Below are 25,260 nucleotides of genomic sequence, written 5' to 3'. Positions count from 1 at the left end.
CCACGACAACCCCATACCCAGGGTCGGACTAGGTCATAATATTGTCTCGGGCACCAATGAAAAAGTGCCCCACAGTTGCAAATGGCTATTCGTTCCTTTTGTGACACTGTTTGAATAGTAACCAAGGGGACGTTTTTGATAACGTGTGATGCAAATTTTGCATTAAAAAAATATGTATGCAGCAACACTGTTCAAAACTACTAGCCACAGAGTGAATTGGCTCATCAAACTTGCCCACTTTGACTCCAAAAACGGGCCCACGCCAGCATTTTGTGCTTTTGGTTCGGCCATGGGCCAGGGGCCTGTTGCACTACAGGCCAGTCTGAACCTGCCCATACCCTATTACAGTCACAATTTGCCAATGAGTTTTCCAAAAAGGCCCGGACGGTGATGGGAAGAGACAGCACTCGAAAACTGATGTTAGAAATGTCTCTAGTGGGGCAGTGCCTGGGAAGCGCCCTGAAAAACGATTTGGTGAAATCGGCACCCTGCACACGCCCTCCGCCACCTGCCGGCCTGGAACCCAGAGCCCTGACCCCTCGCTGCTTGGGATCCGCGCCATGCCTCTGCTATGGGCAGCTGCATGCTGGCCTGGCACCCCTGACCCCCTTTTTGCTTGTGTGCCAGTCTTTCCCTTCACTGGATAACACAGCCTGCCAGCCTGGCACCTCAGTTAGGGGGAAAGGGAGGGCTCTATGCGTCCGTCCTCCATTATCTGCCCAATGCTGCCCCCCGCAGGGCCTCGCCGTCACTGCACCTGCCACGCCACCCTCCAGACAGCTGCCTCCGAGTCTTGCGTGCTGAGGCCACCGGTCTATACATAGCCCTGCCTGACCATTTGAGGCCAGCCCGGCACCCGGGGCCTGTCGCAGCCCCCTCCACACTAAACAGGTGCACTGGGGGCAGAGTCCAAAAGCAGGAGGCCACGTCAGCTGGGGTGCTGCGTTACCAGAGACTTGCAGTGTCAGAATGTATCCGAGCTAAACTCTCCTCCCTTCCCCCGATCTTGTAAACAGGCCACCGATCCTTCCAGAAACGGCATCAAACACGCACCCTATAATATTGCGCATATTGGCATTTGCACAGCTCAAACAACAACGCCAGTCCGCTTTCAGCGATTATTTAACATGGTATGATATTCATCTGTGCGCCTTGAAACACGTGTGCATAGGCGCATTATTCATGCCTTATAAATAAATAAATAAATAAATGCAGCCGACCTCAGGCAGCTGAAAGGCTGAGTCGCCCCAGCCATGTTTCAACGTTGCACGCATATCTTAACTGCAGTGCGCTTTACAGATACAAAAAATAAATACAAATATTAAGTTATTCAGCTTGGGGTAAAACAGCCCCCAGGCCTGCGAATTAACGAACAGTGTGGAGATTTCCCTATTAAATCGTGCGTCAGGGCATCTGCCCCTCCCCCGCCCGCCACATGGACAGGAACGGCTACTTTTGGCTGAAGACCACCCAGGGCGAGCCGCCTGGCTGTCCACACAAGGCGCGCAGCCATGTGGAAGTAACGTGAGAGCGAAGGGGCGGCGACTTTCCATGCCTAGGATGCGCTCCGTCAAAGCCCATCACTCAACGCAGGCATTAGGCGACTCTCTAGATTCCAGAAGAACAACGGCGCCGCCGTGTGGACGGCGGCGGCACTGCACCACGACTACCCTGACCAAATCACGTCTCTTTGCAGCAGAGGGCTTGGGCATCTCACATGGATTGGAACGTATTTTGATTTGATTTTTTATGTGTATATTTTTTTTAATTTAATGGGTTTTTCTACTCTATATTATTTCCACCGATGAGGGTCCCACTCTGGATTTCAAGACAATGATCCTAGTAGATGACTCTGGGTTATCTGATCTCGGCTCTGCCAATACAAAATGGCTTTGCAGGGGTGCCATTGTGGGCAAGCAGTTGGTACTTCCAGGCTGGAAAAGCAGGATTCCTCCTTCTCTTGATAAATGGGTCGAGGAGATGCACAAACTCTCAAGAATTGAAAAAATGATGTATAAATTGACATGCAAATTGACCTTGTATGATAAGATCTGGGGAAAGTTTAATGAGTTCTTTTGAAGAGTTTTTTTTCTCTGTTGTTCCATTGATGTTTTATATTGATCTGCTGTTTTTGATGTTTTATATATTTTACTGTCTGTTTTTCTCTTGCATTTTGTATAAAATTGTAAATAAAAAAATTAAAAAATAATATTTAACATTTTAATAGATGTTTTTCCCAAATCATGCAAGTTGCCTCTGTTGGTCAACACCTTCAGTAGGCCAGACCATACCTCTTTCACGGGTTACCCGTTTGGTTGCTTTCTGGGCAGCTTCCATATATGTTATGTCCTCACCCTCTCCATTCTGGTATGAGCAGCGGGGACTCCATGCACGCAAAGGCCAAAGCCAGGGGCGCTGCCGGTCTCAACATTTTGGGGGTGCTGGATGAAAGTTCATGATTGGGCCATGTACGCATTGGGCTGCCGGCCCACCACCCCCTCTTCTGTGCCCAGGAGGCTGAATAGCTATTATGCCTTCCTTTGGCCCATTAAATGAATGTTAAATGCCAATTCAGAGGGTATTTAGTTCCACAAAGAGAGGCTAATCATTTTTAGTATCCGGTGAGGGGAGTGTGGTGGCCTCTCAGCCAATGAGGAGCCTCGGAACGGGGTCCTTACCACACAAGGAAAGATCCCACTATGAACCTCCACCGAGCTGGAGGCCACCATCTTCCCTCATCGGGAATGAAGGTAAGTGCGCTCCCCATGTCCCCTGCCCCTTCGCCCCCACCGCCCCTTTCCCACATATCCGCTTCCCTGCCTACCACAACCCCACTTATCTGCGCTGCTCTGTCCCTCACCGGCGCCCTCCGCCACGCGATTAGCCACCATGGAAAGGGAGAATGGACTACATGTAGTCCCTTCTCCCAGATCCATGGTGGCCATTTTCTTTGGCTTTTTTTTTCTCAAGTTGAGAGACAGCTTTTACGCTCAGTTGAAAAACAGCTTTCACGCTGAGTTGAGAACAGCTTTCACGCCGAGTTGAGAAACAGCTTTCACGCCGAGTTGACAAACGGCTTTCACGCCGTTTCCCAACTCTAGAAAAAATACTATTAGTACCCTGGTAATAGAACCTGAGTTGAGGGGGCATTACTGGTCTGGTAATGCTCTGGGGCTTACATTAAAGCCTTGGCTTCGTTGGGACTTGTAACTGACGCCCCAATCCATTAGCACACTGTAATACCCTGCCCACCCCCGCCTCCTCAGGTTCTATTGCTTTAGTATAAGTGGCCCGCCTAAAAGCCAATCCCAGCCGTCACACCTTTGGCCTCATCAAATGGGTCTATGGATTTCACCTGGACAGACCTTTCTCCTCTGCCACTTTACCTTTGCTGCTGCCATGTTAATGATTGTTTCACGGTAAATACTCAGCTCTCACAGGTGAGAAACTTGGCATGCTCTCGCGTTACCCCTTTTTGGCTGAGCGTCTTGGCAGAGTGCTGCCGCCTGTCTGCAATCTCTTTGATGAGGAATTAAGCCCTCCCATGCCAGCGGCTGCTGCCCCCCCCCCCCTGCCCATACCTTCAGAGCGCCCCAGGAGATTTCAGGGCTACTCCAAGGACTCACTTGATTTCTGCGCAATGCGCCCTCCTTTTCTGCACGAGCACAACACAGGCGCAGTCCATAGAAATCCATGGGCATCGGCGGCCATCACGCTTGTCATGGCGGCCTCCGCTGCAGAGCTCTGCCTTGCGCATGTGCACGTGCCAGAGATCACGTGTCTCAACGCATCTGCGCAGCGGCAGCCATGCAAGCATGGACACTTCGGTATTTTCTCTGCTTTTCTCTGCTTGGTGTTGTCCAGCCAGGGCAGAGACAGACCACGTGCTGCTCAACCTTCTGACTCACCAAGGCTGGTGAAAACTGGCTTATTGGCTGGGTGTCTGGCAGAAGATCCCATTGATGTCAATGGGAAGTACTGCATTTTGGTTGTTGGTAAAGGATTTCCTGGACTTATGGGTCCATTGAGGTCCAGCCTCGGGTGCTTTGAAACACAATTTATTTGACGTATAAGCGCTTTACAAATGCACAATGAATAAATAATAAATACATGAGTTGTTGAAAGGGGTGAAACTATGTTTAAGGGAGGGCGCATAGCTCTCAACTCACACGCTTTTGGCGGGTGTCACCCGCCTTGTAAACAGCTCTCTCACCCGCCAAGCCTCCTGCACTCCCATTCGTTTCAATGGGCCTCTCACCCGCCTAAAATAAAATCGGGGGTTTTCACCCGCCTTTGCGACATAAATGGTTGAGAGCTATGAGGGCGGCACCCTCCAAATGCGAGTGAGTTGTGAGGCGTGAGATCAGAATAAGGGGGAAGCAGCAGAGTTGTCAAGTTTCCCGTGGACATGCACGAAAAGGCCATCCATTGCTGTTTTGCTTGGAATTCTGGGACGTGTAGCTTTCTAAATGTCAAATGGGAACCAAAAAACGACAAGTCCCAGAATTCAAAGGGGGAAAACAGGACAGGATGGCTTTCTCACACATGGGAAAGCTCTGAAATCACCCTCCAAGTAATGAAGCAGTAGTGCACGACTAAATATGATTAAAGGTGTGGCACAGCAGCCTTGCCTCAAATACATGCAGTTCTGGTCAGAGTAGCTGGGGGGGGGGGCAGGGGGTTGGGTGCAGAGTGGCACGTACCAGTTCTGACCTTCTATAGCAGGTTGCCCCAAAGGTGAGGGGGCGGGGGCAATCGCAAAAAGCTGTAGTCGCCTATCCCTTGCAGTGCCTGTGCATTCTGGAATAGAAGTATTGCAGGGCTGTGTCCTTTAAGTGGGCTGGGGCTAGCTGGGGTGGAGCACCGGCAGTCTCTGAAAAATGCCCACCCAGGTGGGGCTCCTTAAGCTGTATACTAATAAGTACCAGACACAATGTTGCAGGTGAATTGACTAGTTGATAACGCTATATTACAAGTAGTGAGAGGAAGGCATTAAGGATCCTGGATCGCTTGCAGACGGGCTTTCGCCCGGGCTGCTCCACTATACACAACCTGAAGGGCTATGCATTTATTATTCAGGGAATTAGGGGAGGCCCCGGCCTGTACGCCTTGTTTGTGGACTTCACGTCTGTGTTTTATCTGGTTCCTAGGGAGAGGCGCTGGGCTAAACTAGCACTAAACTAAACTAGCAGCCAGGGGCTGTCCACCTGTACTATTACACTTTATGAAACTGCTTCACGCTGACAATACCGTGCAGGTGAGGCTGGACAACGAAGGGACACTGTTAATGCCTATGGCCAGTTCCAGAAGGGTTAAACAGGGGTGTAGATATGCCCCATTCTTGTTTAATATGCAGTTGACCTCCCAGAATACCCCGAGAGGCTGGACACGTTCCCGCCCAGGATTGGCTCAGCCCCTGTCAAATATCTTGCATATGCCAACGACCTGGTCCTTACGGACGTGACCTTTGCGGGTATCAGAAAGCTAGCAGAGGGGCTGTGGAGTTATGCATACGAAAACAAGCTAGTCATCGATAGGCAAAAGACCCAGGTTATGCTTGTTACTCAAAAAAGAGTAGCGTGCCCAGCCCTTCCGATGGAGGGTACTTATGTAGATTACACAGAGAGCTATGGGTACCTGGGGGTGGAGCTAATGCAACTAACAGCGCTGATTGCTGCCTTGAGTAAGAAGTCTGCAGGGTGCAGCTTTCACAGCATTCTGAAGCTGTACAAACAGTGCTTCTGTCCGGCTGTATTGTATGGTTTGGAATCTCTAACCCGGGTGACTTGTCTTGGGTCGCCAGGGCTGATGCCCGCTTCTGGTGTCGAATACTGGGTCTCCCCTCCTGTATCCTGATGGAAATCCTCCACCTGGAATTGGGCATTTGCTCGATGACCACCACGCTCCTACTGAAACGTGGCCTATTATACTTTCAGGCCCTTACCAATCCAGAGTGTGACCTATTAGGATTGTTGGGCTCAGACATGGTAAACAAAGTACAGTCACGGTTTGCTAAATCCACTAAAAGTATATTCAGTACTCTCCGCTGGGAACGTGGTTACTGGGAGCACCGGAAGGAGTTGATGGGAAACATGCTGGATTGGGACAGGCTAAAGGCTCCTGCCCATCTCCTGAGCCTGAAGTCTTATGGGTTTACATCCTTTGCCCTGTATACCCCTGGGAGAGCGCAGCGCTATCTTATGTTGTGTCCCTCAAAAAACCTCTGCCGGTTGCTTCTCCGTATAAACAGATTGCCCGTATTGACGAACACTGGGCCTGCCCAGAAACTGAAACGGCCTGAAAGATTCTGTCGGTTGCGCAAAAATCATGATTGCCCTGAAACCGGAAAGCACATATTGACAGAGTGACCCATTATGCTTTCTATGATTGAGCGAAATGTGGGTGCTTATGTCCACAATTTGCCCTCCATCAGCGAGAGGGCTTTTTGGCGTCGGTGTCTGAATACAGAAAACAAGAGCCTGCAGTTGGCCCTCTATCATGTTTGGATATCATTCAAACAGCTGCTGGCGTCTCATGTAGAACCTTGACATGGGGAGAGTCATTGTCGCCGATGACTCTGTTAAGGAAACCCTGCCGCCATGTGTGCGATTGTTTTGCCAGGATGACTCTCTTTTCTTTCTGGCTGCTCGAAAGTTCGATTCTGTCTGTCTGCCTGTCTGAATTCTTGATTGTAAATTCTGCATAAATTATGTATGAATTTTTGAATTTCAAGTTCTGAATTTTATTCTGTATCTCACGTATTTTAAGAAGCATGAATCTTGAATTTTTAATTACGAATTCTGAATTGTACTGTATTATATGGTACTTTTACTTTCTGTATGCTGCATTTGTATTATCATTCTGGTTTTATTTTCCTTTATGTTTTTGAGTCTTTGACTGTATGACATTAAGGTGTAAATAAATAAATAAAGGGGGATGCCAGCCGCCCACTGTTGATGTGGAGAAGGCCACGTCTCGCAGCTGAGAGCTGAGGCTGTCCAAATGAGTTTATATCATTCCGGATTTGCAGCCATTTTACCTGTTAGGGCCCATGTTGTGACAAATGTAAATGTGCACCAAAGCCAGTGTGCATTACATGCTCTGAAAGATTGCATGCTTGAATCTCCATCAAAGATATATGTATCAAATACACAGGTCTGTAGTCATGCCAATGTTCCTGATCTTATGGGAAGCAGTCAGTAATCCCCATTGGCAATGTTTGTCCCCATCCTCTTTCTTATAGGTGATTTGTTTACAAAATGAGATGGCATTGTATATACTGAGTGAGACAGTGATTTATTTGTAGAGAGCTGTTTATTTCCAAACCAAGCCAAAAAGAAATGTATTTATGATATGCAGACCGAATAGAATGAAAGACCACCCAAGTCCTTGCTGAGGGCCCCAATTGACAGGTTTGCGGGTTCTCGTGACGTATTGTTTGGGGGAGGTGGCCTTTGCCTACGCCTCTAGCCCCTGCCTGTAGGCCACGGCCAGCACACTTTAGGGTTCCCCTTTCACTTGGGCCGGAGCCGGTGCTGTAAATGGGCCAGTCCCAACTGACCTGCAGCTCTTGGTTTTGACAATAAGAGTACCTGCACCTCTCAAAGCTTAAGGGAGAGTAACAGTACTCAACTATCGGACAAGGTGAGAGTGGTAGCATTTCACGAAGCTGTACCGAAGAGAAGGACTAAGCTACCTGTGCCCTCTGTCTCATCCTCCCTTCCCCACCCACGGTGTCCATAATTGCACCTTCATGGCCCACCCTGTAGAACACAAGAAGAGCCAAAGGTGCAGCTCCAGAGCTGCCAGCAGCACACCTGGCGCAGAACTCCATGCAGCTAATTAGGCTCTACCGGTTACCCTAGGGTGTCCACTGAGAGTCCTGTGGAGGATGGAATGATGTGTGCCCAACATCTCTGCAGCCCCTCAAGAAGTCCTGGGCAATTACTTTTTTAAACACGTTTCTTTCTTATCAGCAGTGTATTTTTCAATATAAGTGTTTGGATTTCAGGTGGCACGCTTCAGACTGAAGCCTACACACAGCTCCAGGTATCCATCAAACCCCTTATTACTAGACAATGAAAGCGAGCCCTCATGCAACTCCCCCTTTCAAAGATGACTTAATATCTAAAATGTATGCTCATTTCAGAAGAAATAAAGAAAGTCTGCTTTTACATGTATATTGAAATTTTCTGAACACCATGCATAGCAACAAACTGAAAGCTTGTGTGAAAGAATCCCAGCTTCACTTAACCAAAGTGTGTGATCCTTGGCAAGTGATTTAATCTCATTGTGCATTAGTTGCAAAATGTGGGCCTTCCCAAAGTATGCCCACTTTTTCTACATCAAAATACTGGTGTCAAAACAGGCCCATTTCGGTCTGTGATTGATTAGAGTATTTGAGAGGTGTTTGCATTAGGCCGACAAAATCAAATTTAAAGTCAATGACTTAACACTAAACCATTATGCTGGGATGTCCAGATGTTTCAGCGTGTCATGCTCCCAAGACCTAAGCTCAGACAAATATACAGACCTACACAGAAAGTTAAAGAGGGTGTCAGAACGTGACTACAGTGAGAATGTGTGGACAGAAACTAAAATAAGTAGGGCACACTTAGAGACTGAGACACACATCTCATCCATATCCTTAATTTTACGCCTGCATGAAATTTCCACGCAAGCACAAAACAACAGATGGATTCCTATGGAATACGCTTCAATTTACCAGCTAATAAACAACAGGTGGGTTCCAAAGCAATCCATTAACATATGCCACTCCAAACCTTTTATTTGCAGGCAATTTTTTTCACAAGAGAAGGAAACTGAAGAGTAAACTGGAAAAGGCCCAGTTTTACTCTTGAATATTCCCCTCAACATTGGGAACATTTCAAATTGCATGCCGGGGCCCCAACTGCATGCAAGTGCAAACGTTGGTGGTCACTTGCATGCAATTTGTATTGAATAGAAAATGATCTATCATGCTGCAGTTTAAGATGTGAATCGGAAGTTAACCAAGTAGTCTGTGCAGAAGTCAGCTGTTTTGTCATTTATAATCATAATCATAATTTATGATAAGACATTTTAAATATCAAATTGAGTGATGAGATAATTGTTTGTTTTATGCAAATAAAATTGTTTTTATTTGAAAGGTTGACATTTTTAGGCCAAAACAATAAATAAATATATACAAAGGTAGTGCTTTCAGAGCCACCTGATAGCCCAAACTAAAAAGGAAGAGTTTTGGGAAAACATAAAAGCAAGACAGCCCACCTGATATTGATTCCATCGGGAAGTAGCTGATGGGGAAACCTCATTGGAATGAACGCAAAGACCTTTCCTAGGACAGCATCATTAGATTACCTGAGAGGAATTCTGGGAGCAGGTGGACAGACTGAAAGGAAGAGTTTACCTGGAGATGGTCACAGTCCCTACCTGTCCTGAGCCTTTGAAAGACAAACCAAAACTCAGTACCATGAGTCCAAACTAGACAAATGCCCAAATAATTAATTAAATCCCATACAGAAACTAAAAGTAGTTTGGGGGTATAGCAATGTCACTGCAGCGGGACACGATCTGCAAATGGACCTTTGTATGGGGTATATTTGTCTCTGCTACTAACACATTGGTTTACACAGGATACAATCATATCTGGGTTTGCAAGGGCGGTGTACAGCGTACATCACAGATTTGCAGCGATTGATAAACGTCTTGACTCATGAAAACCAACATTTACATACACCTAAATAAAATGTTCTATTCCTTAAAGTGCAACATGAAAGGGTGTTGGATTCTCCCCATCATTCCAAACAAAGAAATGCCTTCTTCCAAGTAGCAATAACCAGCAATCAGAGGATTGTGCTTAAGTAGACTCCTAATGCCAATTAAAATGAGTTTGTTGATTCCTCTTCTGTTTCATTTTCATATTCTCATGTTTACATGATGCATTAATACATCACTGTGTTTTGCTCTCCAAAATAAAAGCTTCTACCTGGTAGTCATTTCCGTATATTTCAACAAGAAAACCTGTGTCATTCCCAGAAGCCTTGTCCATGGTGCAGATCTAAAAAGTATTTGCTCAGATCACCACATATTTGCAACACAACTTGCCACTTTTAATGAAAGTTCTTTTAAAATTACTTTGTGAGATGTTCGGAAGTTATTGTTTTTATTACACACAATAGGCTGCTGCTACAGTTTGATAAGCACATAATATAATTATTCTACCCATATTATTGAACTGTTTATTCTGAGTTACATGTTATTTAAGATAGTGAATTAAGTATTTCATTTTTGAGCATCCAGCAATATTAAAATAGCCCAATATTATCTATAGTAGTCATTAATATTTGCTTTTGTATGTAAGGATTTGTGCACAAATTGGAATCAAAACATTAGTGAAACAACATCTGGCAGGTTGCATTTTTCTGCCTGTGTTAATTGAAAGTATTGTGGAAGACTTCTCCAGCATTGAAAGGTAAATGGCCACCTTTAATTCTTTGATTTATTATTTTAACTTAAAAAACATATTTAGATGAAAACAATCTGTTTTGTCTCCCAGATTGTGGTTTGTATTTTTGTTTTTTGAGGTTGAGGGAGTGGGGGATAGTAGATTAGGGATATATGCATGTAATTAATCAATCACTAGAAAGTAAACACCCATTACATAGATATAAGTCACTACAGATGGGGGCTCGTCCAGGATGCACAAGTTATAAGGTTGCTAATGTCAACACATACATTCAATGTGTCACACAGATTGTGCACAGTATCACAGATATGTGCAAAGTTGCATTCTTGTGAGAATTTAGAAAGTCTGCGCTGAATAATCTGGCAAGAAATACAAGTTGTTTTTGGAATCAGATTGATACAGGAAAATTAAGGATTGATTCATAGTTTTGTGGAATTGTAATTGGATAAAATATTGATCTAATGGAAGTGAGAAATATAATTCAGACATTGTTTATTTGATTACCAATTATCACAGTATCAGTACTATGCATCAGTATTGATTGATTATGATTTGTAATCAAATACCCAGTCTCAAAATATCTTAAGAGGTAGTTGATACCATGTACCATGGGATGAACAGGAGATGTGATAATATCGAAGCCTAGCCCGCTCACAATACGGATTGATGTGAATCTGTGGAGGCAGTGACTGATTGGCTACTGGGCCAGAAGAAAGAGGGGTGCCATTGATTACTTGAATATCAGAACTGTGTTGCTTATGTTTATGTTTATTAAGTTTATATATCGCTAATTATCGCTCGGTATACTGTTCCTGAGTACGAAGTCCACATCCAGATACTTACCAGTTGCTTCACAGTCCAGTAATGCCAGAATAACCAATTCCGCAGACTCATTGATACCCCATGTTACAGACAACTGAAGGATGAAAAGTGGAGCTAAAGGTAACAGGGAGTCTGGTATTATAAGGGAAGAATACATTGTCGTTGGAGGAGCCACCGTCTGCTCCCCTCCGGAAGATGGGTCTGTTAGTTTCCCGAGGACTTGGAAGGGTGGACAAGGCCGGAATCAAGGAAATGACCAGACTTGCCACAATACAGACATAGGCAGTTCATTCTCCGGCATCGTCTTTTGGCTTCGGACATCGGGCCATTAAAAGCCCCTATCTGCATGGGTTCCCCACAGGAGTCCCTTGCCCCTTACACTGGTGCAACAGCAGGTGAAGTGGCTGCAGGTCGGTATAGGACCGTTCTAAATGGCTGCGTTCACTCCACCTCTCAGCCTGACGATGGTCGATGTGGAGTACCTCTTCAATCAATCCTTGAAAGGTTGCAGGCTCAGGAATGTGGACAGATTCATCTGTATATTAATCGTGCAGGCCCCTACGGAACAACATCGTCTGAGTGATTCCAGGCCACAAAGATTCTGTTGGCAATTATTTGAAACAACTGATGTAAGGAATACGCTGCATAGGGCCTACGCGTAATTCCAAAAGCTGACGCTTGCCAGCTGAGGCCTGATTGGGCATCTTGAAAATACCTGGGAATACTTTCCCAAAGCCAGCAAAATCTTCCAACAAAGGACTTCGTGAAGACACGTAGGATACTGTCTAAGCCAATGAGGTACCTGTGAGGTGCCTGCTGTTGTAAGTAATCTTTGCTTTGTCAGTCACAAAGTGCGCATAAACTGTATAGTGCAATGGTTGCAAATGTCTGTCAGCTTCCTCGTGTCTCTACCAAAGTGCATGGCACTGGTCGGAGCAATGGCATTTTCGGTTAAAGGCGTGGAAGTCGTGGTAGCAGACAGGCAGGATGTAAGGAGCCAGGCAGCAGAGGCAAGAAGGCAAAGAAACAGGCAGACAGGCAGGATGTAAGGAGCCAGGCAGCAGAGGCAAGAAGGCAGAGAAACAGGCAGACAGGCAGGATGTAAGGAGCCAGGCAGCAGAGGCAAGAAGGCAGCAACAAGCAAGATGTCAGGTAATGTGAGACCAGCTAGCAAGGTAAGATGTCGGCAAGGCAGGCAGGCAAACTGGAAAAAAACAGGAAGTCAAGGAAAGGGCCAAGTTCGGAATGAGCGTTACCTTTAGGAAAGGTTGCGACGTGAGGAGCTGCAAGCAGATGGCCGTTTGATGTCCGCTGCCCTAAAAAGACGGAGTATGACACGTGCACTGCGTATGTGCGGAAGGCAGACACTGGGCCCGTGTGCATTTGCGAACCTGCCAACATAACGGCCCCCAGGGGCCGGGATCGTGACACCAGGGAATGCCGCTGAAGCCCGGAGAGGGTGGAGCACACCGCAATGGCCCCCGAAGCCCACAATCCAGCAGGCGCGAGCTAACCCATCCGCAGGTAAGTGCACACCCCCTATGGCAAAGGGGGAACGTGACAATAACCCTCTCTCTTACTCTCTTCATATTTATTTATTTCATTTATTTATGTCATTCATATGACGGCCAACCCGTTAGGTGTCACAGCGTTTGTTACAGAGAAAGAAGCAGGTTACAAAGGTTGTCGGACATCACTCATACTTGTTGAAAAGACACGTTTTACATGTTTTTTGAAAAACATTATGAGATTGTTAATTTCTAATATCCATGGGAGGGTGTTGCGGAGTACGGGTTGTGAGAACCCTGATGGTATTCTCCCACCCGCTCCCACAGGATCTTCCATTCAGGTGGTCAGGGAAGGGTCATCGTTTTTGGGACCCGACCCTGGGGGTGGACAAGCGAGGGATGATCCCCTGAGTGGAGGGTCACAAGGGATTGGGAGGAGGATGCCCAACGGTAAGACATGCTATTCCCCCAGTGCCAAGAATACCCCAAACAACTCTCCCTCAGCCTTTATGGGGTATCTCCAAACTCACCCCATGTCCCGCTGCCCATTTCCAACAAATACTGAGACGAGGAGGAGGCAACTAAGATAAGTAACGATTACCCATAGGAATAACATAGAGAAAATAAGGGAAATCTACCATAATTGTAATTAGTTACTTATAACGCAGTTAATACCCAGAGGTTTCTAAGCGTGACCTGGGGATTGAACCTGTTTTGCTCTGCGTCGTTTTGCTGCCAAGGTGAGTGTTTTGCCCCTGAGCTATCCTCCCGGTCATAGAACCTACCCTAGAAAGTACTCAAGTTGTCCCACTAATAGAGTCAGGCAGGGTCAGGCATTTAATAGTGACTATTCACACATCACTTGACTAGTCCTTTCACATTAAAAGGTGTGGTCTTGCACAGATGGATGAGCGAGCTGTGGATGCAGTCCAGACCACACAAGCCCAGAAGCAGAGAGAAGCAGGAGCTGCAAGGTGGAGGAGGATGGCATGCAGGGACGCTGGTCCAGTGTGTATTAAGGGCGGCAGCATGGTGAGGGAGCTGTGCCTCCAGGGAGCCACATAAATGGAGCCTGCACTCTGCCGGCCAGGTTTAGGAGAGTGCTCATTCCATTGGGGCCTGTGCCGACCTCAAGGGTGTCTGAGGGGCAGGTGGTGAGACCCTGACCTCAACCCGGCATATCCTGGAGGGACCACCTCTCAACGCAATGCTGCCTGCTGAGTTTCGTGAAGAATGTGAGAGAAACTCTGGAGCATGCGTTTGGATAATAAGATATGATATGATATGATAAGTCATTTATAATGCGCCTGTACACAAGTGTTTCTAGGCGCAACACTACAAGGGAGGGAAGAAAAAGGGAGGACAAGACAATCTTACTAAGCCTTGTCTCATATAGATTGTGCAAGTGCGACAACGCAAAGTGCAAGGGGAAGGGAGAGGGGGATGGGTCAGGGAGAGGCAAGGGGGAAGTGCAATCAGAGTAGTATTGCTCTGAGTAAGTGCAGTCAGAGCAGTGCCGCTCTGCGTAAGTGCAAGCATGCCGGGGACTGTAGGGTTACAGTTCAGTTACAACCCCTAAATGCGCAGTAGGTCCGGAGCCAGTGCAGGGGAGACTGATCATGGAGGAGCCTGGGGGAGACTCTGAGGGTAGCCAAGCAACCAGTCGGCGCAGCAGACATCAGGTCAGCAGCTCAGAGAGAGAAGGCAGAGGAGAAAAGGAAAGTCTTAAGCTGCTTCCGGAACTTCAGATGGTCCAGCTCGAGTTTGGAGTTTGAGAGGGGCAGGGAGGCCATTCTTGAGGGAGGCACCTGCAGAGGAGAGAGATCTACCCCACCCTCTTCCTGGAGAGATGCCTACCCCTCAGAGAGTTTAAGGTAGCTGGGCGAAGGGCCCGAGAAGGAAGGTGTTTAGGAAGAGAGAGCTGGATGTAGTGGGGTCGAGGCCCCAGAAGGCCTTGTGGATGATGCAGAGGGTTTTGAACGTGATCCTTGCAGCCACCGGGAGCCAGTGGAGAGATTTCAGGGCTGCAGAGCTGCGGTCCCTGGGCTTGAGGCCATGGGAGTCTCGCAGGCCTGTTCTGGATAAGTTGCAGGGGGAAGGGTGTAGAGGAAGGCAGATTGAGAAAGAGGCTGTTGCAGTAGTTCATGCTACCCCTGCCGAGCTGCTAGCTCACTCTTTGGGGGCTCCCTCATGCGCCATCCGGTGCTTCACGTTCTCTGTGCCTTGGGGGGGACTGCTCGAGGCAGCGACCCCTCAGGGATTTATTTTCTTTTTGTGCTCCTTCTTCTTCCTTCTTTTTCAATTATCTTTTTTTATCCTCACTGTATTCTTTTCTCCCTTTTGGGCAGGGGAGTTCTGTTTCATTGTTCTCGCCTTTCTTTACTTTTTTCTGAACATTCCATCCAGCCTCATGGTGGCTGGATGGTTTACCCCAAAACACACACAGGCACAGAAAAAAAGAAACACACACACACACAACAGTTAATCAAGTACATTTATTAACCCTGGTGTCTGTGTCTTCATTTCTAGGGTCCCTTCGGGGACAAGGATGTAGCCCCTAGCATGCGTGTATCTTGGGGCCCCGGGCTACATCAGTCTTCTCATAGTCACACCTTGTACTGTCTTTTCTACCCACGTATCTCACACAAATGCATACTAACACTAGAGAGCCACTAACATTCCTAAACCAATGCCTCACCTGCTCCAAAATCCTCCTCCAAAATCTGCCGCTCCCTCCTTTCTTCTACTGGCCTTTTGGTCGCCGTCTACCTCCTCCTCTGACCTCACACGATCCACCAACACTTCCCATTTCCTGTCCTGTACTTATATATCCCGGCCAGGGTTGGTCATCTGTCCCGATCCAAATCCTATTGCTTCCTTCCCCTCCAGGGAGTGTCTGTGGAAGAAAAGGCTTTAAAACGGGTCGTACCCCGCCGATATTCTCTGCATGGACTTGCCACCGGGAGATCTGGTGGTGCTGGACGATGGAGTGCAAAGTTCGTTTTTAGGGACCCTACCATTAAGTCTGGGGACCTTTGCCCTTACAAGTCCATGGTGGTTTAGTGGATCGGGACTACCAGCGAGCTCAAGCCATTGCAAGGCTGAGCTGTGCTTCTGCTCTGCGTCTCTGCAGGGTGGGAGCCAGAGTTTCTCTGTCCCTCGCCACTCCACTGCAGTGATCAGGGCTCAGTGGCGCTGGAGCCTTGGAATTGTAGGTAGTCACTTCTGATCTTCCTGCCTTTTCTCCACATGTCCCTATGTTCACTGGCTGTTCTTCTCTTATTGTGGACTCTGCATCTGAAATGATTTGAGAGTCATCTGTATAGAGATGGTGGGAGACTCCAAAGCAGGAAATATTGGAAGCTAGAGGACTCGTATATAAGGAGAAAAGAAAAGGGCCTAGGACGCAACACCATAAATAAGTGGAAAGGAAGGGGAGAATTGGTGAGGCAGGAAACAGAGAAGGTACCTGCTGAAAGATAATACGTAAACCATTGTAAGACAGAACCACGGATACCAAGATTGTGGTGAGACTAAAGAAGAATAGGAGTGTTCTACAGTGTTGAAAGCGGTAGAGAGATCAAGGAGGACAAGACAAAAAGAGAACTTAGAGTAACACACAATAAGGAGAGAGTTGGAGACAGCAAGAAGAACTGTTCCCATGGAATGCAGAGGTTGTAAACCAGATTGATGAGGGGAGGGAAGTGCATTAGAAATTATATGAGGAGAGATCTGGGAGTAAACTATGCACTCCAGGTGTTTAGAGAGAAAAGGCAGAAGAGCGATAGGACAGAGTTAGCTGCAGAGGAAGGGTCCAATGAAGGATTTTTGATGATAGCTAAAATAGATAATTAAAGGTAGAAGGAAATACAGCATTTGAGAGTGAACAGGTGAAAAGAGCCATATGAAACAGAATGAGAAGGGGATCAACTGAAGGAACAAGAGAGGAAATGAAAGGGCTGGTAGAGTGGTTCCTGACCGCCTTTTGATAAGGCCCAATTATTGGCTTCTCACACTAGTTACATTCTAGGAACCATTTAAGGAGTGCACAATGGGTATTATACAGTGGTGTTGAAGGAAGGATTATCAAAATGGTCAAGCATGAATTGTCCTCCTTATGGACCCTTGCTAACGAGCATGCCAGAACAGAGATGCTGCTCTCGTACATTTGGTGTACAAGTCCTTTCATAGGGAGCTATACACTTACAGTGATTTGGTATCTGGTGATATTATTACCTCATATAATATACCCTGGAGGTTTCTCAGTTTGCCATGTCACGAAGAGCTGAATACTCCTTTCACTGTGAATTGACATCCTTCCAAGAACCAACATTAACACGTACAATGTAGGTCTATAGGAAGTGTACCCCCTGCGATCTCTGTACCTCATGTGGTTGTGGGGGTGGTAACTCAGTTTTGTGTACTTCCTGATGGCTTGAGTGAGACAATAATTGTGCTGCCAGTAAAGTCAAACAGTGACCCCCCCCAAGGCATGTGGTCTTTAGAGACCCTGATCGATGATCAATGCAGATGTTAACGTTTCTCCCAATATTCCTGTGGGCAGGCTGCTGAAATATGCTGCCATTCTTGCACACCGAGACCAAGTAAGGGTTTATGGGCCTCATTCCGAGGCTGGCGCTATCCAGGGAGTAAATAGCACCATGGTAAGCAACCATGGAGCTATTTACTCCATGGAAATCCGGCATGGTGAATGGAGTAATTACCGGTCGATTCCAAGGTTGGAGGGACCGGTAATTCCCCATTCACCATACCGGTTCCCCATCCCCATTCCTGCCCCCATAGGGCTCAACGGGAATGGGGAAGGAGTAAATTACGGCACCGTAAATTACGGCACCGTAATTTACTCCAAGGTCCCTTTGCGGGTTGGATTTTTAACGCCTGCTAAAAGCAGGCGTTAAATGCCAACCCGCAAAAGGGAACTCGGAATATGGTGGTAAGTGTTAACGGTCACCGTTGCCATTAACGGTGACCGTTAACCCTTACCGCCAGCCTCGGAATGAGGCCCTATACCTGGCAGATCCAGTACCATGAATTTTCCCTGTCTGTTCTACATCCTCATTCAAACCCATCATGCAGGGGTTGCTGCATTTGTTGACCCTGAGAAAGCATTTGATTCTGTGTCCGGAGGGTACATGCTCACTGTCTTGGGTAAAATGTGGGGCTGAGGGTTACTTCTCAGACTCCATGTTCTTTTTCTACTCCTGCCCTAGACAAAGGGTATTTGGGGCTGGGCATTCTTGTGCACGTTTCCCATTGCGATCAGTACCGAGCAGGGATCCCACCTCTCTCTGCTCCTCTTTACCTTACACAGGGGATTGATACTAGTAGGCCACAAAGAAATCATTTCATTTTGTACAGATGATATCTTACCATAGGTGAAGAACTCCTCTCCTAACCTAGCCCCAATTACACAGGTAATGGCAAGATTTGGGGACTATTTCAGCCTGCAAATGAACTGCTCCCAAATCACGTTATTCCCTTGACCAGCTCCATAGATGCCCTGATGAGTTGGAGCCTTACAGGTAGACTGGGCCTCTATTACCTGCTTAGCGATTTGGATTTGTACTGGAGCCATCACGCATTGGCGTGGGAACAACAGGGCCATGCCTGGTGGCCCGACTCTCCCCTACAAGCAGCTGACGAGCTAGAGGTGGCTACGAATGACACTGTGGTTAACCTCAGTAAGACTAGCCCACTCTGCTCCTTTCTTGGAAGTCGAGATCCATCAAGCGGTTCCTCTGGGGACACATGGGGCCTCATTACGAGTGTGGTGGTAAGGGGTTAACGGCGCCGGTAAGGATGCCGGTGCCGTTAACCCCTTACCTCTGCATTCCATGGGAGCCGCTAAGGGACCAGGGAGCTAATAACGGGCCCGTTATTAATGGGCCCATTATTAGCTCCTTCCCCATTCCCATTGAGCCCTATGGGGGCTCGAATGGGAATGGGGATGGGTATTTTGAATGGGGACTTACCGGGTCCTCCAAGGTTAGAATGACCCGGTAAGTCCCCATTCAAAGAACCCGGACCCGAGTTTGGAGGCAGCCATGGTGCTTATAGCACCATGGCTGCCTCCAAACTCGTAATGGCCCCTATGGTCATGCGGGTGAGATTCAGGAGACAAAGAATGTGGATGGTATCCAACAGTTATGCTCCATATGGATTTTAACTCGCAGGTGAATCTATGTTTGGTTTACTTTGAGGATCCTGTGGTGAGTCAGAAAAGGGGTGCTGGGCATTCTTTTCTTATTTTTAAATTAAAAGGAAAATAAAAGAACTCCTTGCTAGCCCTAAGCTAGGTGTTATGCCTACCTAACAGAAACTAACTCAGGTGTTCGTCTGTTGTTGTTGAGTCTCCAAAAATAATCACTGTCCTCTGTCGAATTCTAATCTGCCCTGTCCCTATCACTCTTCCAAACCGAGGAGGGTACAGAAGAATGACTCCCTTCTCCTGTACTATGCTCTTAGCAAAAGTCACTTCAATAGTTATTCTTTAAGTAGTTTCTAGACACTACTTTGATCAGTTCATAAAGTTTGACTTTAACACTGACTTTAGCACTTGGCTTTTCTTTCCTGAAATGCCTTTCCTCTTCCAGCCAATAACACTCTTGTCCACCTTCTCAGTATCTTGCCACTCATTCTTATAACAAAGTCTGCTTCTTCCAACACATGTAATCACTTGGTTTATATTTCCCGCTGTCACAAAGACGAGTATGATGATTTTTACTCAATTCATCTCCTTTAGGTGTACTGAGACGAGTATGCTTGGTCCAGTAATCATTCACCTTTAACTTCCAGTTCTCTTTATTACTGGGTCGGGTGGGACTGTAAATGACTGAAAACAAAATGGTGGACTGTCACGAAATTGAGCACGACACATGGAGAAAGACAATGAGCTATCTGGCCCTAAGGAAGAACACCCTACCTCTAGCGGGAGTTCCTGTTGCTAGATGGCGGATGGTGCAACACCTATCTAAGAGGGATAGGTAAGAGAGACTGTCCCTAGTTTTAATCAGTTGTATGGGCAAAGCTCATAACCGTCTTATTTTCAAAAGAGACAGCGACAGCTGGCAGCAACCACCATCAAGGTTTTCACTACAAGTTTAGTGATTCGATCTAGTGGAAAAATGGCTAAAAAGCTAGCATGTGGTTAGTGGTGCCGTGGGAATTTCATCAATATATTTATTCACCCTGCGGCATACTAATTGCCACATGTTGGTGGTTGCCTGGAGACATATAAGTATTAAAAACTGGTACCCATGTATATGGAACACCCTTAAAAGGCTCACAACGTGTGAGTAAGATTTGCTGTAGTATGCCCCCATAGTGGGTTTCAGGAGTATCTAGTTGGTTATGGAAGAACCACAACCAGATAGGTCGACTGGTTTTGATGGTGCACTTGAGTTAGACCATCTTCTTCAGAACTAAGGATTTGTTAATGTAGTATATACATCTTCCAGCATATCTCGGAATGAGACTGCATAGGCGGGCTCCTCCATCCCCTGCAGGGAGACACAAACAACATAGCAAACTGGGCATAAGTATACCTTGTGCTAGATCCAAAATAGCTATAGGCCAGCTATTTATTTATATTGTCTTTGTAGAAAGGGTGTATTATTCCCAGAATCACGAGGGGCATATGAGTATGCGAGGCCACTTAATGTGAGATGTTCATTAGGGAAGTGCTCTGTGACCCCCGACTAACTAAACAGTTCTTGGTGGCGAGGGCACATTGTGTAGCTGGTCCAAATCCTCCACCTGGTCAAAATGCCCACCCAGTGATTGTCAGACTGTTGAACTACAGACATCGAGATCTGATTATACAGTGAGCCAGCGAATTAGGTGAACTAAAATATCAAGAAGCTAGAATCTCCTTTTACCCGGAGTTTACATCATCTATCCAAAAGGCACGACTATCATTCACCTCTGTGAAGCTCAAATTGTGGAACAAAGGCTTAAAATATGCGATATTGTACCCGTACAATCTTCTTATCATTCACAACAATATAAGACACTTGTTTACTGACCCAAAAGTAAGCACACTCTTATCCGGACTCCCTCCCAGCCTTTTAAAATACCAGAACCCCTGAGTTGAGCAGGATCTGGGAGTTGTGAGGCAGGCATAGTAGCATGAGCTAGACACAGACACAAAGATACAAGTTTCAACCTCTTTATTAAGTTCTGAATGGGGTTAGAGACTTCCTAACTGGCCCTATATCTAGAATGGGAGTAGTCTCGACCATCAAAGGGAAAATAACAGTCAATGTTAGTCAGTCAAAATAAGAAAAGTCTATGTCAGAAACCTATGCTTACCCTCACGCTTTTACAATAACTAAGTGTAGGGAAATGTACCAAAACAAAAGAAAGTCAGAATGGCAATGGAGTTGGTTCACAACTCCCTTGCCCAAGCTCAAGCCACTGGGGTTCTTTAAGAGTTCCTTTCGGGAGGCCAGATCGCATCGTTCAAATAGTTCACACAGGTCTTTCAGGCTTCCATCACCTAATTCACCATCAGATCAATATAACACACTTCTCTCAGGCTTCCCACGTCTGATTCAACATCAGCTCAATATAAAACAGTTCTGCTTTAAAGATATTTCAGGGTGACCCTTTCACCATAGGCCCCTGAGGTTTCCCCTACCCGAGTCTGGACCTTTCTTTACTTTAGACAACGTTTCACAACAGTTTTACAACAGGCCCCTCAGGATTCCCTCATCCGAGTCCGGATCTCTCTGGGTTCTATCTTCTTCCCATTTGTCAATTAGTATTTCACATCGCTTCCCAACCTTCTTGGTTGTCCTTTCACTTTCAAGGTAACTCCTTTCACCATAGGCCCCTCAGGTTTCCCTTACCCGAGTCTGGATCTTTCTTTGCTTTATTCAGATTCACAACAGTTTTTTCAACAGGTCCCTCAGGCTTCCATCATCCGAGTTTGGACCTCTCTGGGCTTTAACTTCTTTCAGTTTGTATTTCACACCAAAGGATGCCCTTCCCCAACCTTCTTGGTTGTCGGTTCACTTTCATGTCGAAGACTTTCGAAACTGCATAAATTTACTTAGGCCTATGTATGACCACTTCGACACAATGCATCTTGGTTATCATAGTTTGAGATTCTTTCACAGTTCACAGGGATTTTCGATAATGCGTTTTGTTCTGCAGGACAACTCGGTTACATTGAACTTATTAACAATTGAGTCTTTCTCTCCATGCGCATGCTGTCATAGGTATAACCGTGCTTGTAACTTTGTCATCATTCACGTCGCCACAAACTGGACTCTCCCTTTATCCAAGAACTCACCGGCTGTGATTGCTTTCAACGCGTCCTTCACTGCTCTTCCGTCCGAGGTCAGGGTCTCTCCCTCCTGCCTCTCGGCCCATCCCAGACACTCTCATTGTTCCGGGGGAAACTAGTAACCTTTAGGCACATCAAAGAAAGGATTCCTCCAGCTTTTTGGCTTTCCTCTCGGAACCCTTTCGGCTTCTTGGAGACAAGGCTCCCTCGCCTGGCTTTCACTTGCTCTACTCTGCAGTCTGCTAGCCCCTCGGCCTTCCATTCTCCTCAGCCTGGTTCCCAACAGCCCTTGCTCAGCTGTTCCTTCTCGTACCCATCCTACTTCTCTGTGTGCGTATTTGCGCCACCTCTTATACTCTGTTTGACTGTCAATGTGTTTCAGGTGTGTGTAATTGTGACTGAGTGCCTGACCCTGCCTGGCCTCATTAGTGGGACAGTGCCATTCAATCTTACTAATGGTGATCTTCCTAATCCCAGTCTTCTTCTTCCTCGTCTCAGTAGTCAAGTTATCAGAGAGAGAATGGGATTTGTGGGAGTTGCAGTATCCCATAAATGCAGGTGGAATATTGTGTAGATAGCTGTCAGGAAATGGGGATACCATGTCTCACCTTCTGGTGTCTCAGGGTCGGGACCCAATAGTAGGCCCTTCGCTGGCCAGCTGAGTAAGGGACCGCCGGGGACTGGCCAGTGAAACACTGTTAGGTTTTTCACAAAATACAATATGGGAATGCACCCTCGACACCATGACAGAAGGGTATAATTGAATTATGTAAGTTGAATAAATAGTGTCCCCGATATCCATACAATTTAACAGTTGAACGCTTCTCTTTCATTGCACTGTTGACTCTATCACAAGAATGCCTAATGGGGTATCGTCCCCAGCATATGCTTAAGGATATAACACCTAAGTCAATTATTGTCAAAAATGTACGTTTCTGGAATTTGTCCCCCCTCTCAAAGTGGGGGCGAATGAATGAGCTACTCGACTTTGCCCTTGGGCAGTTGCTCAAGGTTTGATGTTTGGGTTTGTTTGATGGCATGGGTTGGTATTATCACTGCGTGTTGTGCTCTGGCAATGGGTTTGGGCGAGGGAACAGCTTGGCTCCCGGAGAGCAAAACAAAACTTAAAATTACTTCATATCACAGCACAGGGCTATCCACAACATACAGCCTCTTTAGTGCAACTAACTTGACATTGTGGCTGTCACTAAACCACCGTTAATGAGATACCCCAATTCCCCCCTCCCGGATTTATGTATGTTATTAAGCTGGAATGTTAGGGGTCTCAATAAGCCTATAAAGGCCCAGAGGGTAAAATCTCACTGTGAACGGCACGGGGTGAACACAATCCTACTGCAATAAACGCAGCTCTCAGGCGATGACACTGTGTCCTTTGCTAAGCTCTAGGGCTCCTACAGATTTTTACATCCTTTTCTTCTAATTCACGTGGAGTCCTCATCTTAATTCATAAGTCCCTTAGGTTCTAAGTACATAGTCATGAGCAAGATCTGGAGGGCCGGTAATTGATAGTTACAGGCACACTTGCCCACACTAACTTGACCATTGTCAATAGATACACCCCGAATATTGATTACCCTACATTTCATAATCTCCTGCTTGGTAAATGTGTTAAACATCTTCATACCAAGTTTATTTAGGCTGAAGATTGCAACACCATTTTAAGCACCTGCCTGGGTAGATCCAGCAGGGCTCCTAGAGCTCTTTCATTGTCTACACAGGAAATTCACAAGGGAATGGATGATTTTGAGAATTTAGACCTGTGGAGGACACTCCATCCAAGTGCTGGAGTATATTCATATTAATCTTCAGTCCATGATATGCAGTCACGGATTGAATGTATCTTAATCGAGACAGGACTGTTACATAGGTCTCAGGAGTGTACTCTCCTCCCTAGGACTCTATCGAAACACCCCCCGTTATTGTGTAAATGTCTTCTTGAGGGGAATGTAATTGAGCAACTTCTCTGGCAATTTAAATTGCATGCACTGTCGGATGTGCATTTAAAAGTGACATTAACGTGGTCATTTACATCTCTTTTAAAAAAAATAATATCAGCTTGGTCCCCCTGAATGTCTACTATCTGGGAGACACTCAAGGTTTATCTTCGTGCTGCATAGGCATAGATAATGGAGTCCAAAAGGACATAAGGAGGAGTTTGACAGAACTCGAGGTGGAGATCAGACGACTTGAGATTGAAATAGAGCCGGTCCGGCAATAACATCCTGCTTCCATCCATAAAAGTTAAACTGGACCAATTCCAATCACTGGCAGATCAGGAGGTGAAATTCGTTTCTGCCCAGATACAGGCCCAAAATATGGAGAGGACGGAAGACCTGCCGCCTCCTAGCCTGACTGTTGTGTTCTGAAAGAGCCATCACCTCTTTTGTTTTGTTGTAGTCACCCAGAGTGGGACAGGTATGCCCAGAGGTGCGTCCCCTGACTGCTGGGCCGAGAGACCCAAGCTACTCCTCAATGATGAGGCCCAAGAAGGCCAAAACATGCTTGGGGATGCTTGTAGTCTCGTGCAAAAGGGATGTGACCTAGCAGTTCGGGCTGGAGTGCACTTTTTTGCGGGGGGACCAAGCCTGATTTGCATATGGTCTTTCCCCTTTTTTAATGGCTCGGTAGGCGAAGAACGATGCGCTGTAGGTTGTCCAGAGCAATGCCAGAGGTTAAGATTAATTCTAAACCTTCCAGCCATCACCTCTTTTGTTTTACGTTCTGAACGGGGCCTACAACCATAGCGACCATATTAAACGATTGTTCTGACTTGATGGTCGTGAAGATTATGGGGCCTCTGTCCACAAGTTCCGCTCAGAAAGATACAAATAACTTCCTGAGCAATCCTTGAGGCCACAGGTTTTTTGAGTGCCGAAGAACGCCACGAAACAGGAACACCGTGACCCCGCGACCGCTGTAAAGCAAGCAATGGGTCAGTACAATGGCAAACAATAGACTGAATAACGAGGTAACAAATATCAAGGGGTTTACCAAGGGTCTGGGGAATTAAGAACAAAGATGGATGTGTTCCGTGGGGCTGCAGAGTGTAGCAAGCAGCAGTGGATAGGCGTAGATTGTTGTAGAAATAGGCACTGCAAGACCTGTATGGAAATGGCACTCTAGCAGGTAAC

At 46.5% G+C, this 25,260-nt stretch overlaps 1 long non-coding RNA gene across 1 annotated transcript in view; it reads right to left on the bottom strand.

The window, feature by feature from the left end:
* LOC138489816 (uncharacterized) overlaps positions 1 to 3,735 on the bottom strand; it is a 73,046-nt gene extending 69,311 nt beyond the window's left edge. Inside the window, exon 1 of the long non-coding RNA XR_011274922.1 lies at positions 3,627 to 3,735. This is a non-coding gene — a long non-coding RNA (uncharacterized lncRNA). The remainder of the gene's footprint in view (positions 1 to 3,626) is intronic.
* Between the last annotated feature and the right edge of the window lie 21,525 nt (positions 3,736 to 25,260).

This window comes from Ambystoma mexicanum, chromosome 9 (assembly GCF_040938575.1).
Source record: "Ambystoma mexicanum isolate Mex_15411 chromosome 9, UKY_AmexF1_1, whole genome shotgun sequence".
Lineage (NCBI taxonomy): Eukaryota > Metazoa > Chordata > Amphibia > Caudata > Ambystomatidae > Ambystoma > Ambystoma mexicanum.
Note: the sequence above shows the minus strand (reverse complement) of the source record. Positions and strands in the feature narration are given on the sequence as shown.